The sequence below is a fragment of the Coloeus monedula genome, assembly GCF_965178545.1.
Source record: "Coloeus monedula genome assembly, chromosome: 2".
In the NCBI taxonomy this organism is placed as follows: domain Eukaryota; kingdom Metazoa; phylum Chordata; class Aves; order Passeriformes; family Corvidae; genus Coloeus; species Coloeus monedula.
This window is the reverse complement of record NC_138782.1, coordinates 28,126,567-28,141,279: the sequence shown is the minus strand read 5'-3', so window position 1 is coordinate 28,141,279 and position 14,713 is coordinate 28,126,567. Positions and strand designations below refer to the sequence as shown.

At 39.6% G+C, this 14,713-nt stretch overlaps 1 long non-coding RNA gene across 7 annotated transcripts in view; it reads left to right on the top strand.

Annotated features, from left to right (window-relative positions):
* LOC309570052 overlaps positions 1–14,713 on the top strand; it is a 156,482-nt gene that overhangs the window by 121,873 nt on the left and 19,896 nt on the right. For all 7 annotated transcript variants that reach the window (XR_014226232.1, XR_014226233.1, XR_014226234.1 and 4 more), the window contains one exon: positions 418–517. This is a non-coding gene — a long non-coding RNA (uncharacterized lncRNA). The remainder of the gene's footprint in view (positions 1–417; positions 518–14,713) is intronic.

Genomic DNA, 14,713 nt, shown 5'->3' with positions numbered 1-14,713 from the left:
TAATTATTCTATAGTTAAGCTATGCTACCTCAGAGCAGAAGTTCTATTTTGGCAGATAGAAATTTTGTTGTATAAACTGGATCCTCAGTCTAAATGCAGCCCTTGTACAGCTCATGCAATGCTCTTTTTAAGTTGGGTTAAAAAGGTTATAGATATAAGTATAGATACAGGTATTAATAAATAAATTGATAGATGAAGAAAATAAGAAAAAAGTTTAAATATAATAAAAACAGCTCCCTAAGTCTGCTCTCTGTGTACTATGGCTTCTAAAGAAGGTAGCTGCAAAAAAATTTCAGAGGCTTACTCTAAGGCATATTCAATGATTCTTTTATCCCACACCCCCAATCCCTGTGAAATCAAGCAGGATCTTATCAAAGATGTTATATTCACTTTAAAGATTCTTACATTCTTTTGCAGGTACCCCTAACATGACACAACCTCATGGGCGTTTGTGGAAACTTCTGTTTTGAGGAGATTCTGGAAGTCATCTCTATGTCAAGTTTTCAAACTGTATCTAGTAAGTACATGATCACTTTACAGACCAGTGAAATGTGGATTCTTTCCCATAAATGTTTAGGCAGCAGTACCAAACATCAGTTTAAAACAGGAAATTAACGATTGTTTTTTTGGGGTTTAATTTGTTTTGGAAAATTTGGGATAGGAAAATATATATATTCTTCTGAGCATGAACGAATTCCTTGGAATTTGGGTATGTTGACGTTAGCATTTCTGTGTGGGTCAGTACTATGCTTTTAAGGACTCCCTTGCTTGTTGCCAGCTGCCATGTACTGGTTCACATCAGAGATACCACAAACTGGATTCTTTTAGGATGTCATTAAGCCAGAAGATGCAAATATAATACACACCAAGCCACCAACTGGCAAATCAATTCACACTCAAATATTCCTTTGAATGCGTAAATAAGTTCATGTTGAGCATGTACAAGTCCTTTCTATGTTTGTTTTTACAAATATTTGAGCAACTGTGCCTCATTAGCTAGAACAGTACATCACAAACTCACTTGAATGAATATGCATGAAATCACCATTAGTTTTGCATTTAGAGTAATTATTCTGCACACATATTTAACCAGAAAATGGACAGCAAAGAAACCACTCATCTCATTTCCTTGAGCTCAAGTGAGAAAGGTATTTCAGGCCTGATTTTCTGCTGCTTTGCGTCTTCTATGTTTCTGCAAAATGAGTGTGAAACATTATCCATTCTGTTTTGAAAACATTTCACAACAATGAACAATGCTGTTTCAGTAAGTAGTTATGTTATTCATCTGTCTGTATCTAATTCTTGCTTATGCTTAGAATGTAAACTTTTGAGAGCAGGGACATACCACACTGGTACCATGCCGTGCAGAGTGGGATCTTGTTCAGCGTCTGGAACTCCTGTGCACTCTCGCAATATTACGGAGCAGTTTTGCAATGCTCAAGACGTGAGAGATTCAGTCATCTCACATTTAGAATGTTGTACATTTTAAAGGATATATGTAATCAAACTATATGTTCATATAAGGGTCAAGAGAATTCTGTCAGTTGAACAAAGGTCAATCAGAGATCTTAATTCCATGAGCAGAAAGAAAGGCAAAATTCACTGAAAAAGACAGGAGTTGGGAATTATTACCTATGCTCCTGTAAATACATTTAAGGCGACACTATGATCATGTCATACCATGAACAAAAATGGAGATTTTAGTATGGGAAACATTATTTTCTGCTCTGTCCCTTCCTCCTCTCCTTCTCTAGCCCCACTCCTTTGTTCTTTACCATTCAGTGTTTTGGTTCAAGTTAATTAAAGATTCCTGTTGCAGCCTCCTGGAGTGAAATTCTGGCAGTATGCCCAGCGCTGCCATAGCTGTGTGTAAGCAGCCCCTCCAGTGAGCTCCATAATGTTTCTAAGAAACTATACAAAGAGGAAGAAAGAAACTGAATCCAGATGGAATGGGAAATCAGATATTTCTTCCATTTGTGTTGAAATCTGGGAAGACTGCCCCATAGGTTGAAAGAGAAGACAATTCACATACTCCGTAGTCTCAGTGAAAAGCATGTTTTCTCCCCCACCCTCCATTGAAGAGGAATCTGTGAGAAAGCTTACAGTGAGACTGCAAACTCAGTAATGCAAAACATGTTTTCCTAACTCTGCTTTGCCCTGCTAGCTATAGAAAGGTGTAGGATAGACCTGTCAGGGGAACACAAGAAACAAAACAAAGGAATCAAAAGAGTGACTCAGGCAGACAAAGACTCTTCCTAATGACAGGGTTATGAGAGAATTTGATATCCAAACCAACATTTTGACACACAATTCATAGTGAAAAGAGGAGTTAAGGCATTTTAAATGCCCAACAGGAGAATAAACATGTCTAACACACTGAGCAATAACCACATCCTGAACTGCTTGTTGTTAAAAGACACATTTAAAAGATTACAAAAAAGTATAGTACATAGTCATTTCTTGGATCTCACATGCATAACAAAAATTAGAAATATTCCTGGAGGAGTACAGACATGGCATATTTTGTGTTTGTGAGTCTTCGTCAGCTTCAGTGCTTGGTCCTTAAAACATAACACTCCACTTGCTTGGTAGTTACTGAATTACTAGATTAACAACAGTATCATTAGAAATAAAAAGTATGGATATTTGCAGGTATGTTTTATATATAAATTACAGTTTGCTTCATGGCAGATTCATGTTCACCAGGGATATTCTGGAATTTGGTGGGGAAAAGGAATAAATCTTGGATCTATCCACAGTGTTGCTTGGTTTCTCTATGCATTTTATTTTACGATCAACAATGTTAATTTGTTGCTCTTTGATGGCCTGTTTAGTTTTTCAGGGTTTTTATTGCTCATGGGTGAGAGGTGTTACATGAAGATTAAACTTTGCCCAGGGCCATTATGGGAAAGAAGTGTTAACAGTTGATTTCTATGTCAAATGACTAATTTTTAATTTTAAAATATCTGGGCAGAGTGGTTGCTTGGCAGAGAGAACAACCTGTTGCAACTCAAGAGATACCCATTTGAGGTGCATACTTTGGGCAGAGGTTATGATTCAAAGTTTTAGCTGACAGTTTAGAGCAATAGTTCAGGTGAAATGAACCTGATAATTGCAGTGCAGATTTCCCCAAATAGCAGGTTGACTGAAATAGCTCTGGTTCCCTGTGACTAACTGGATGTTTTGTTACTACTTTTTTTTTCTTTAAGAAACAAAAATGGTCCAAGACGCTGTCCAGGTGAAAGGGGTAAGAGATATATGCTGATATGTGTGTTTCTTGCCCTTTCAAACCTTTGAAGCCAGGCTGATGTCAAATTACTCAAGCAGAACAGCTCTGTTGACAAACATGTGGTCTTCAAACAACAATCCCAGTATGAGAGGTGCTGCTAATTTGAAATAACAGAGGGGAAGGGAGGAAAAAAACATAAAAAGAAAAAAAATAGAGGGAAAACCAGCACCAGTCTACGAAATCGAACCCAACTGCCACCTTCCCTGCTAGCCTCCCTTTGTGAGCCTGCCTTCCCCACCGCGTGAATCAGCTATGGTTGGGGTTAAATGGGTAGCTTTTGTCTCCTCACAATGGCCGAGAGTGACAGGTTGAGCTAAATGATTTACTGATGGAGATGATTTGAAGGACAGAGCCAGGCAGGCTTGGGAACACATGCACCAGAAAAGGACAGTAGCGAATCAGCCTCTCCTCCCCCTCCCGCTTTCATGGTTTTGACTGAAAGATCACAGAGTGAGACTGTGGCAGACACAAGGACCATTGAGAGGCTATTTTTATTACTTATCCATGGCAGCCTTGCTTTGCTTAGAACAGACACGAGGTTAATTAACCTTACTTTTTTAGTTTTTTTCTCTTTTTTTTTTTTTTTTTTTAAGTTGTTGTTTTTCATGTTGGGGATGTGAGCCTGTGAGTTGGCAGGGTCACATGCCATGGGCAAAGGGAAAGTCTCTGTATGAGACTTCAGCACAAGAAAGCTCAACAAACTTGTCCCTAGCCAAAACAAAGCTTTCCACAGAGCAAGGCAATGCAGCGGGGCCGCGGTGGAGGCAGCTGCTTGGAGCGGAGCCGTACCAGCTGTTGTCAATTGGAATGTGCTAGAAGCAGAGCTCCCCCACCACACTACGCTGCTCTGGTGGCCGTGGTACCCAGTGCTAATATGGATCCCAGATTGTTTCCTGAACACTGTTTGATCTGGCTGTGTGGGCAGGAATGAACCCGTTTGTCAGGATGGGGGACATACCGGAGTGCCGGCGCACTGCGTTTGCCCGTCTTCCCCTTGCACAGGCCAGGCATGCAGGGACACGAGGGCGAGCTGGACATGGTCTCAGCTCTGACTCAGGGCAAGGCAGCACTAGGACTCTTCTGCCTGAGGTGTGGGTAGTGGGGTGTTTGAGAAACACGGCTGAGGCAGGGAAGGGGCACAGCACAGAGCAGCTGGGAAGCCCAGTTGGCCACCGTGCTCCCCACCACCTATCCAGGGCACCTGTTGGATCCTGCACATGGCTGACCAGCCCAGCGACCCCAAGCACCATCACCAGGGAGCTCACCCTGCTCTGTGCACCCAGGACTCTGCTGGCTCAGCAGAACTCTCCATCCAAGGCAGCAGGCAGAACAGGGACCTGGCCTGCTAAGGGGAGCAGAGATGGCAGCCCTCCAGCCTCCCTGCTAGTGTGTGTGATGCTTCCTTCAGCAGTTTCCCTCAGAGAATTTGAGAGGGAAAGCGTAAACTTTTGATAATAAGAAAAGGAGCTTTTCAGACAGTTGCAGTGAATTAGCCTGAAAAAACCCAGAAAGTAGTCCTCAGAGGATGTGAAGGTTGGGTTTATGGATAAATCAGATCTCGCAAGAGGTGTATTACTCAAAAGAGGCAAATCTCTCTTTCTGTTCCATATTTCATTTGGTCTATGATTTGTGGGCTATTCCCCAAGTGCAGTGGAATATAACCTGTTGCAGGTTATAACCTGCAATTCTATGTCAATATTTGGTTCTGAGAAATAGACTGAAACAGCAAAAATTCTACAAGTAATACTGCAAAAAAAACCAACAAAAGAAGTAATTTTACTAGTGCCTACCACCTAACGACATCCCAAACCCTGTGAATCACGTCTTGTGAATGTGCATCAAAGCTTTATTACAGTGTATTCAGCTAACTTAAAAAAGAAAAAAGACACTCGGCAAATATCTCAGACATCTTAACTAGTTAGGGAAGAAGTTTGAACAGTAAGACCCACTGTGTGCAATAACACATAGCTTTTTTGCTGGCTAGGTTCAACCTGTACTCTCATTTTCATAATAATTTTAATGAAAACTTGTAGTTATTCAAAAGAATATGAATATGGGAGTGTGATGGCAAAACAGCATTTCATATCAACAAGCTCATAAGATATGACTTAGTAGAAAAATGAAAGGATCTATGGGAACTTAGGAGAACAGAAGTGCTTGGTGTTAGTTAATCTGCTGTACTGTAGAGTTGCAGTATGGTGGAGCTGCAGTGTGCTCTCACATGGTGTATTTCTAATGGCCTCTTGAATGCACAGTTGCAAATAAACACATCTGTTTTAAAATAAAAAGAGCAAAACAACTAAATCTAAAAAAGAGAGCAGTGTTTGCTAAAGATAAAACAGCTCTAAAAAAAGCTTACCCGACAGGCTTCCAAATATGGATTTGCCACTGTAGGGATTATGGAGGGTGCAAATAGAAGAAGGAAACTTTCTCTTCCGTATGCTTCCAGCCATAATCACCATCACTGTCCCAGCATGCATGAGGAGTGTTGGGATTGCTTCCTTCCTGAAAGCCCAGAAGAATAAGTGTACTTTAGTACATGCTGAGTATTACAAGGAATAAGTTTAATAAGTGCTATTCTTGTCTGGCTCTGTACTAATAGATCTTGCCATTATCATTTGCATCTGTTTCTGTCTAGGCTAATTTTCTGGTTCTTCTCCAAAAAGAAGAATTTTTCTCCTTCTCTCTCTCAGCTTCTACCTCCTCACCTAAAGACCCAGTAATACTGCTATAAACATCATCATCTCCAGAACTGTGTAGGACAGAGCTACCATCCTTTGCATGTGAAGCCCTGCTTTAAGAAGTGCTTCCCATAAGTGGTGAAGTTTATAGAGTGCTTTAAAAAAGAAAGGAAAACACATATTACACAGGATGAAAGATTTGATTTGAATCTCAAGAGTAACCCTTCTAAACCCAGGACTGCACAATAACAGTGATGTTTGCTTGAAATTACAGGTGTCATCTACATTTGGTTCTCACTTCACCCTCTAGTTTGTAGGAAATGAATGTAAAATGTCTGTTTTTTAAGCCTTTACTACGGATAAGTTCTGTCCCTTCACTTTCTGTGATTTTTCTCCTTACCACCACTATTCTTTATTTCCTGCCTAGTTCTGTTGTCTTCTGCCTTTCGCCTGCCTTTTCTCTGATTCCTTTACATTTCCATGTCTCGTAATCCTCCTGAGTCACTCCAGCTGTAAGAGTTTTTAGAATCTACAGGGCTTGAGATATTTGGCTTTGAAGGTAAAGAAGGGAAAACTATATAAGGGTGGGAAAAGATGCAGGGCCTCCATTTCATTCCTTATTATCATGCTGTGCCAGTAGCATTGCAGTTTTGCTGCCTCTCTCCTGTTTGTCTGTGTCTGATTAATGCCTTGGCTAACCCAACCTGAGTGACTAGATATTGTCTACTGCCCAAAAAAAGCATGGAATAGGACAGTGTTGAGTCATTGAAAGGGGGAGCAAAATGGAGTCCCCACAGTTATGGGGCCAGAGGACAGCGTGGGCTGCATGGTCTCTTTACTGCAGCTACCCCCAAACAGCTGGGCAATAGAGTCCCCTCCAGCCACTTGGCACTCTCCAGTGGCATTGGGTGGCCTCTGATGCTGACATGGGATATGTGGGTTGGTCTGTTCATTCAAGCAGGGCACAACCCTGGAGCACTGCTTGGAGCCAGCACTTAGTTCTTGGGGAACACCAGCCACTTAATTTCTTCCTATGCTCAACAATTAATTCCTTCTAGCAGATCTTTCAAAAGCCTTTCTTTACATTACAATTCTTTCATTGCTCTGTAAGAGCTTACGTCACATCACAAGACCAAAAAGCACAGTGCAGCTTAGTGTAACTTGACCCTGATCTGGCATTTCTTTCTGATGTGTCATGTCAGAAATGTAAAGAAAACAACATTGTCCTTTTCCTATTTGTTCAGGCAGTGGTGGCCACTACAGGTTGCCTTTACCTTCTGCCTGGAAGATGTACGTAGTTTATAAGACTAACAAGGATTCTGTACTGGCAGTAAGACAAATCATATTTATGAAGCTTTACATACATTTTGGAGAGCTGAATGTGAGCTTAACAGCAAGTGGACTCTGAGTTAGTGCTGCAAGGTGGTTACAGTGAAACTGGCAAGCAAAGACAGCATTTGTGATTCCTGTGGCTTGAGAGTAAAAATGATGGGGGATAATATGAGAACGTACTGTTTTGTAATGTCTGTAGATTTTAGTTCTGGGCCTATTTTATTCCAACTCCTTTTAAATAAGCATTTTCCAAAATGGATTTGAGACAGCTAGAAAAGGCTGAAATTACCCTTAAAAATCAGATGAGTAAGAAATTCTAGAGCATCCTAGGCCCCGTAATAAAGTTCCTCCTTGTACTGAGCCTAAGCAAGAGCTGCCAAACAGGACCTGTTACAGCCTAGACCCAGGCCTGATCACATTAAAAGGAATCATATCTGTATTAGTTTTTTCATATGTACGCAGGAAATGATACTCCTGACTCCCACTACACAGTGTACTGGCCTGTTGTTGCTTACTGTGAGGAGTCTGGCTTTTATGTCCTCAGAGCTACAGTTTATTTGCATTGAAATGTCACACCCTCAAGAGCCTTGCTACTCCCTCTGCAAGGATGAGGTGCTTCTTGTTTTTAGAAGAAGTCTTGTAACTTTATTACCTTGGGGATGATGAGCATGCAGCCCTGATTCAAAAGGCTTATGTGATAGTAGGAATTGAGGATAGTTTCCAGACAGGGGGACCTCAAGTGCACAGCTTTCAGTCCTGCTACGAACCTGTTGAGTGACATTGAGCAACTCCCCATTGCTGCAGCTCCATTTTCCCTTTGGTTTTTTATTTGTTTATGCCTCCATTGCTGCAGCTCCATTTTCCCTTTGTTTTTTTATTTGTTTATGCCTTTCTATAGCACCTTGTGATATGAGTCCTGATCTCATCTTGGTTGTGAGGTACTGGTTCAGTTTGAAAGGTGTAAAGAAGTGGAGATAGTTCCGAGTTTCCGCACTTCTCTGCAGGGATTAAATATTCCCATACTGTATAGAGTTAGCAGTTCTCCATACAAAATACTTTTGCAGAAGAGATTATGCTATCATAGTCTTGTCTTCTCATCCATACTTTCTCAATAAGTTCAGGTTAATCAAAGTACGAGTCAGATCCCAACTTACAATGGAATTATTAATTGAAATGTCTTGCTTCCACTGATAATTTGTTTTTCTCAGTGGTAAAAGAAGTGAGACCTTTGTGAGTACAATATATTGCAAAAAAAACCCCATTTGAATGAATTTGAATTTTGAATTTGAATTTGAATTTTGAATCTAACATCTAATTAAAACTAGATGCTTTATTTTGTGGATCTCTTTTCTATAAAAGGAGAAAAAAAAACCCCAAACACCACAGAGATCCAAGCCTGCCCCCCCTGCCCCCAATCCTTTATATATATATAAAAAATGATAGAAAATAAAAAAATTCCAAAAGCATCTGCAAGATTGCTTGCGAGTCCACAGTATATAAAAAAGAGATACTTTTAGTTTAATTTAAAGTATTTCAATTTTATTTCATTCATTTGAGAATGTTTTCCTCAAAATTTTGCTTAAATTAGTGTCATGAAGTGTAAGAGCCATCTCATATATTTGAAATGTTTTCCTCTGTAGGCAAGGTTACATGGGTCTGGCTTTTGACCTCAGAGAAAACAGGCACCATGTGGCTAAATTTATATAATAGAAGGTTCACTGGACATATTAGAGATCAACTCTAACAAGAGGTGAGTGGTACCCCAGAAGTGCTATTTCTGTCAGTTTACTGTAAAGGAAGAATATGTGGTTAATCCAGATTTAGACAGTAACATTGCAGATGGCTGTGCTTGATCAGCTGTATTGATCGAAATACTTGTACAAGAGCTTTAGAAAATAAATGCCAAGAAATGTGTGCAAAGTTAAATAGGGGTTTGGTTCAAAAGCCTGTTAGTGTCTAGTCACCCTCTACTATCTCTGAAAATGTCTATCCTCCTTAAGCCTGTCAAAGTAGAAATGTAGATTTGTTAATGTTATTCTCTACCTTATTTCTACTTGTGGGCTTCTGTCTCCCTTATGCACGCAGCCCTGTTCCTGCTTAACTCTCTTGTGAGCGTGTGTGAGTGCACATGTACATGTGTGCAGGGGCAATACTGCCTCAAAACCTCCTCAGCATTGCGGGTAGAATTGGTTTCTTATGCTCCATGGATGGGGCAACAAGAAGGGTTAGCGGTCAGGCCAGAACAGGAGGGGATCTGGTGGCAAGTAGGAGGGGAAAGGCGTTCCCTTTCTGCACTTAGGTGTAAGTAAAGGTGCAGCCTCATGGCCTCCTCGGTGCCAGCAACAGCCCTTCGACCTCTATCTCTGAGTCTGGAGGCAGCCTGCTGGATGTACATGTCCATGGGCTCTGTGGGTGTGTCCATACAGGTATTTATGGCCTCTCTGTTACCCTTGGGATAAGTCAGGATATGATATCTTTTTTTCTTTTTATATTGAATGATTTTGACATTCAGTTTTCCCTGTATCAGAAGATTTAATATTAAAAATCAGGCTGTCCACTGAGATGCCTGTGATGATGACATAAACACACATGTCTAAACTGACACAGAGAGCTGCACTGGCTGTATATTACTCAGGGTTACCTGGTCATTAGAGACTCCTAAGTTGCCCTTTTTGACTGCAGAATTCCCAGGATCTCCCAGTCTGCCTGCAGTGGAATTTACTGAAAAGTTGCCACTATTTACATTGTTCTGGCTTTCAGTTTTCAAGCTGTAATGAAATCCTTTCTGAGTGACTGTGATGCCCTATGATCTATAAAGCCCTATGATCTATTTTAGCCAGATTACCAGAGGCAATTTTTTAAAAACTGCACTGCCAACCATGAAAATCCATCTCCAGTTACATCAAAGGTATCAACAGCATATGAATGTGCACTGTTCAGTTAACATTACTAGAATTAATATGCAAACAAATAGTAGGTTGTATTATTCTTAATGGGCTTAGAATATCTTTTGATTATTAAATATAGGGCAGAAGGCTATTTACAATTATTCAGCAGTAACTTTTTAGGAAGCCTGCCCTCCAGTTAGAAGTAAAATGCTTTTTCTGTGTTTTTTAAATGTTAAAGAATGAGGATGACAAGAGTAGGCCGAAGAACCCCAGGCTGTGTCCTTCACTGCACAGCCTGAACTCTCGCTGTGTTTATCTGAAGCAGATGTTCCAGGCAGGATGCATGTTGCAGCCAGAGGTGAGGAGGGAGGTGTACAGAACTTCAATACATTTTGTTACAGCTCCCACATCCTGTTTACACATAGTTGCTGGCCTGAGAACAACACAGGGAATAAGAAAAGGAAGATGGAGGGAGTGTGATGGGAAGGAATGGTTGATGGGAGTCGTGACACCACACTACTGCTGAGTGTGCATACCGAGAGTGCTGGAGATTCGTGGTTCTATTTGCATTGGCCTTTGCCAGCAACTTTTTCTCCACTACTTTGCCAGACAATGATAGACATGCTGTCTTCAGACATAGGGGAGAGGAAAGGAAGAGACCGAGCAATTAGTTGAAAAAAAAAAAGAAAGGCAGCTCACCTGCAGAGAAACTATGCTTTCTGTCATACTCAGAAATGCTGCCCTGACTCTAGAAAAAACACAGCTGGAATTCACTGAACCAACTTTTCTGTCTCATTAAAATCTTGGACTGATTTTTAATAGTAGAAAGGCACTTACTGAGTCACTGGTGGGCAATGAGAAATATTAAGAAAGCTAAGCCCCATTTAAGTAGTCAGTCTTCTGAAGGATGGATTTTTTCAGGCTGGATACTTTCTGGCAATTTGATTTCTACACGCACAAAGAAGTGAAGGGCCCACTTTTCTGTTCACTGGATGGGCACTTTTATTTTTTGTCTTCCTTTCAACTCACTGCACCTATTCCAAATCATCCACACAAATTCCTGTCTAAGGCTAGGGAGATGAGGAAGAGCCATACGTGTACTCTGTTTATATTTTCTTTTTTTTTTCTGTTTTTTTTAAAGTATTACTTAAACTAGATCATTAAGGGACCAGCTTTGCATATTCAAAGATTCATAAAGCTGCTAATGGCAAAAATGGAAGAAGCAGTTTTTCTAGGTTGTTTTCCACAAGGTTCATAATATGGTCTGGGAATGCTATGTATCTGTTAGGTGTCCCTGTAATATTGTGTTCTGCAGAGATTGGCTACTGACTTTACATCTGCATGGTCATGCACACTTACAGATGGGGTATTTTGAAGGACATATACTTTCCTGTGCTTAAATGGTATGAATTTATACATTAAACATCACAGATCAACTGATGTCTCATCAGTCAATATAAAACAACATAGAACGCAAGACAATATAAAAATACGAAAATCTATATTTTAATAGGTTATTATAATATATTTATTTTATCTCCTACTCATTAGAATGTTTAATACTATAACCACAGCATAAAAGTTTCTTATCTCTCAGTCAAGAACATATTAACTTCTTTACTACTTTCTATTTTTTTAAGAAAGGAACCATCTTAGTACTCAGGACTCCTCATTTTTATGCATCATGTTCCACCAGGAGACAGAAATTTCTAAAGTATTTGCTAAGATAAGCTGCATTTCCCCAGATGCCTTGCTTTTCTTTACCCTATTATATTTGGATTATTTTGTTATCCAAGAAACTACCATGGTATTAGGTTTTGATTTTCTTATTTCAAATAATCTAAAAGAAATTTGGGATCAAATTGGAAGATAGAAAAAAAATTTAAATTCTGGTTATTCTCAAGCCTTTTCTCTAAGCTTCAATCTATTTAGCACTTGAAACTCAATCTTCAGATAAGGAACACCAGTCAATCTCATCGTTGTTTCCTATTTGTTTTTGTATAAGGCAGCCTATCGAGCTCCTTTTTCCATGAAATGTCTATAACAAAAAAAGATGACTTAAGTTCTTACTGTATTATTACTCGTAATCCCAGCTCACCTTTACATAGCTTTGTAATTGCAATGTCTGTTAAAAGCTTTTCAAGCTGCATATGGAAAAGTTACTACATCAGTGTTAAAAAGCATCCATCTTAGGGTCAGGCAGAGGCTGCATGAAAAGTGTTGAATTTTGTGTTGCAAAAAGGGTTAGAACAGGGTGAAGCACTGTAACTGGAAATACAGACAGACACTTTTTGAGGAAGAAGGCTCTTTTATCTTTCTCAATATTTTTCATTTCCTTATCTTTTTTAGTGTTTCATTAGAGAATCCAGTCTTTTGCACCAGTCTTGTGGTGGTGTATTCTACCTTCTGGTGTAAAACTTACTGTTAAAGTAAATGAAAATTAAAAAGTCTTCAAGGAAAAATGTAACTGGGGTTACTGGTAGACAAACAGCAATATGCCATTTTCTGACTTAAGCCTTTGGCCTTCAGTTTGAGTGTGTGTTTGCAGCCTTCTGGGTTACTATTGCCACTTGGAAATATTCTCAGGATGGTGCCTACAACAAAGACCTTGTGAACAACACCATAATATCAAAGATGTGTAGCAAATGGAGAATGGAAATGGTATTAATGGTACTACGTATTAATGCTAAGAGACCTTTCTAGTAGAAAAGACACCAGGAGATAAAAAAGCACTAGGGGGACAGCACGAGTGTCAGCTTCACATAATAACACAGGTCTGAGTTTTAAACCAGACTCCAGCTCTATTCATCTTTTGCTGGCATTTCCAAACAGGGTAGAGGTCATTTAAGATAACATTGTCAGAGATATGACAGATAGCACTCTACTAGTAAAAAAAGAAACTCAGCTACTCAGCACGAGTATTGGATATGGACATTTTCTAATTGTTTCCAGCAACTGAATATCCAAAGCAATACTCCTTATTTAGAAAAAAATAATGAATCATAGCACCATCAGAACATAACATGTGTGGTCTGCATACAGGAATTGTTTCTGTATAATCTGCTTGTGATAAATAGAGAAGATAATGATGGCAAGATACCAGTATTTCTTGTTTTTTCCCACTTCTGCATTGCGTGTCCAGAGGTCCTAGTTTACAAAGCAGAAGTGGAAAGAATTTCAGAATTATCTTCTAACAATTGCTGTTATCATTCTTATCCTTATCTATTTATACTTTAATCATGCACAATGGTCAGGAGTGGTACCTGACTATGCTAACAGTTTTATGATATATGAGATGACGCATTTTTTGTTCCAAAAATCCTGTTATCCTGTGGTTGAAATAGGCACTGAAAAGTTTCAGTAATCACTGTCTTTTTAATTTTGTGAAAGATTTTTGATCCTCAGTAAACTCTGTTGTGTTTTGAATGATAGTAAAGAACCTTAATATTCATATATATGTGAGGACATATTTTTGTGTGTTAATTATCTTGCTTCACCTGAGCATTGTCTAAACAGTTTCCTGACCTGTTGGACTGAGTCCAGAAGAGGGCCAAGAAGATGCTCAGAGGACTGGAGAACCTCTCCTATGAAAACAGGTTGAGAGAGTTAGGGTTATTCAGCCTGGAGAAGAGAAGGCTCCAGGGAGACCTTAGAGGACCTTCCAGTACCTAAAAGGGGTCCAGCTGCATAAAGGGAGAAGGGCTTTTCACAAGGACATGCAGTGATAGGAAAAAAGGTAATGGCTTCAAACTGAAAGAGAGTATATTGACACTAGGAAGAAATTCGTTACTGTGACGGTGGTGGGGCACTGAAATAGGTTGCCCAGAGAAGCTGTGAATGCCCCATTCTTGGAAATGTTCAAGGCCAGTTTGAATGAGGCCTTGTGCAACCCCCCCTTGTGAAGGTGTCCCTGCTCATGGAGGGGGGATTTGAATAAGATGATCTGCAAGGTCCCTTCCAAGCCAAACCATTCTGTGATTCTGGAATTCTATGACCCCTTGCCACTGGCACCTATTTCATGGGTAGGCTGAGGAAGTATTTTGCTCTTTCTTTAGTCGCTGAGATGATGAGGCTGAACAGAGAAAATTATCACTTTAGTGGAGTTTTGGTTACAAATTATGTAGGAAACTTTAAAAGCATTTGGCATTCATACCAGTCTGCTATAATAATGAATAATAACACTATTCATTCTCATGAAGAGGATAAATGCTTCAATAATGCTTAATGTTCAGTTTACAGTCATTATTCTGGAATGGGAATAACTCAGAAATACAATTATGAATCTACTGTGTCTGATGACAGTTGTAATTCCATTAATAGTGAACTTGGCCACTGTGAGGATTTCATATTCTTACTTCTTTTTCTTCAGTCATATCTACAGACAGTGCACTTGACTCAATTTAAGTTATGAGCAATACATTATTCATATTGCTAACACCCTCTGCTCAGGAACTTTACTTGCAGACTTAATTTCATGGTTAGTGACTTCATTGTGAGAACAATAAGGACAAATGGAAAAAAAG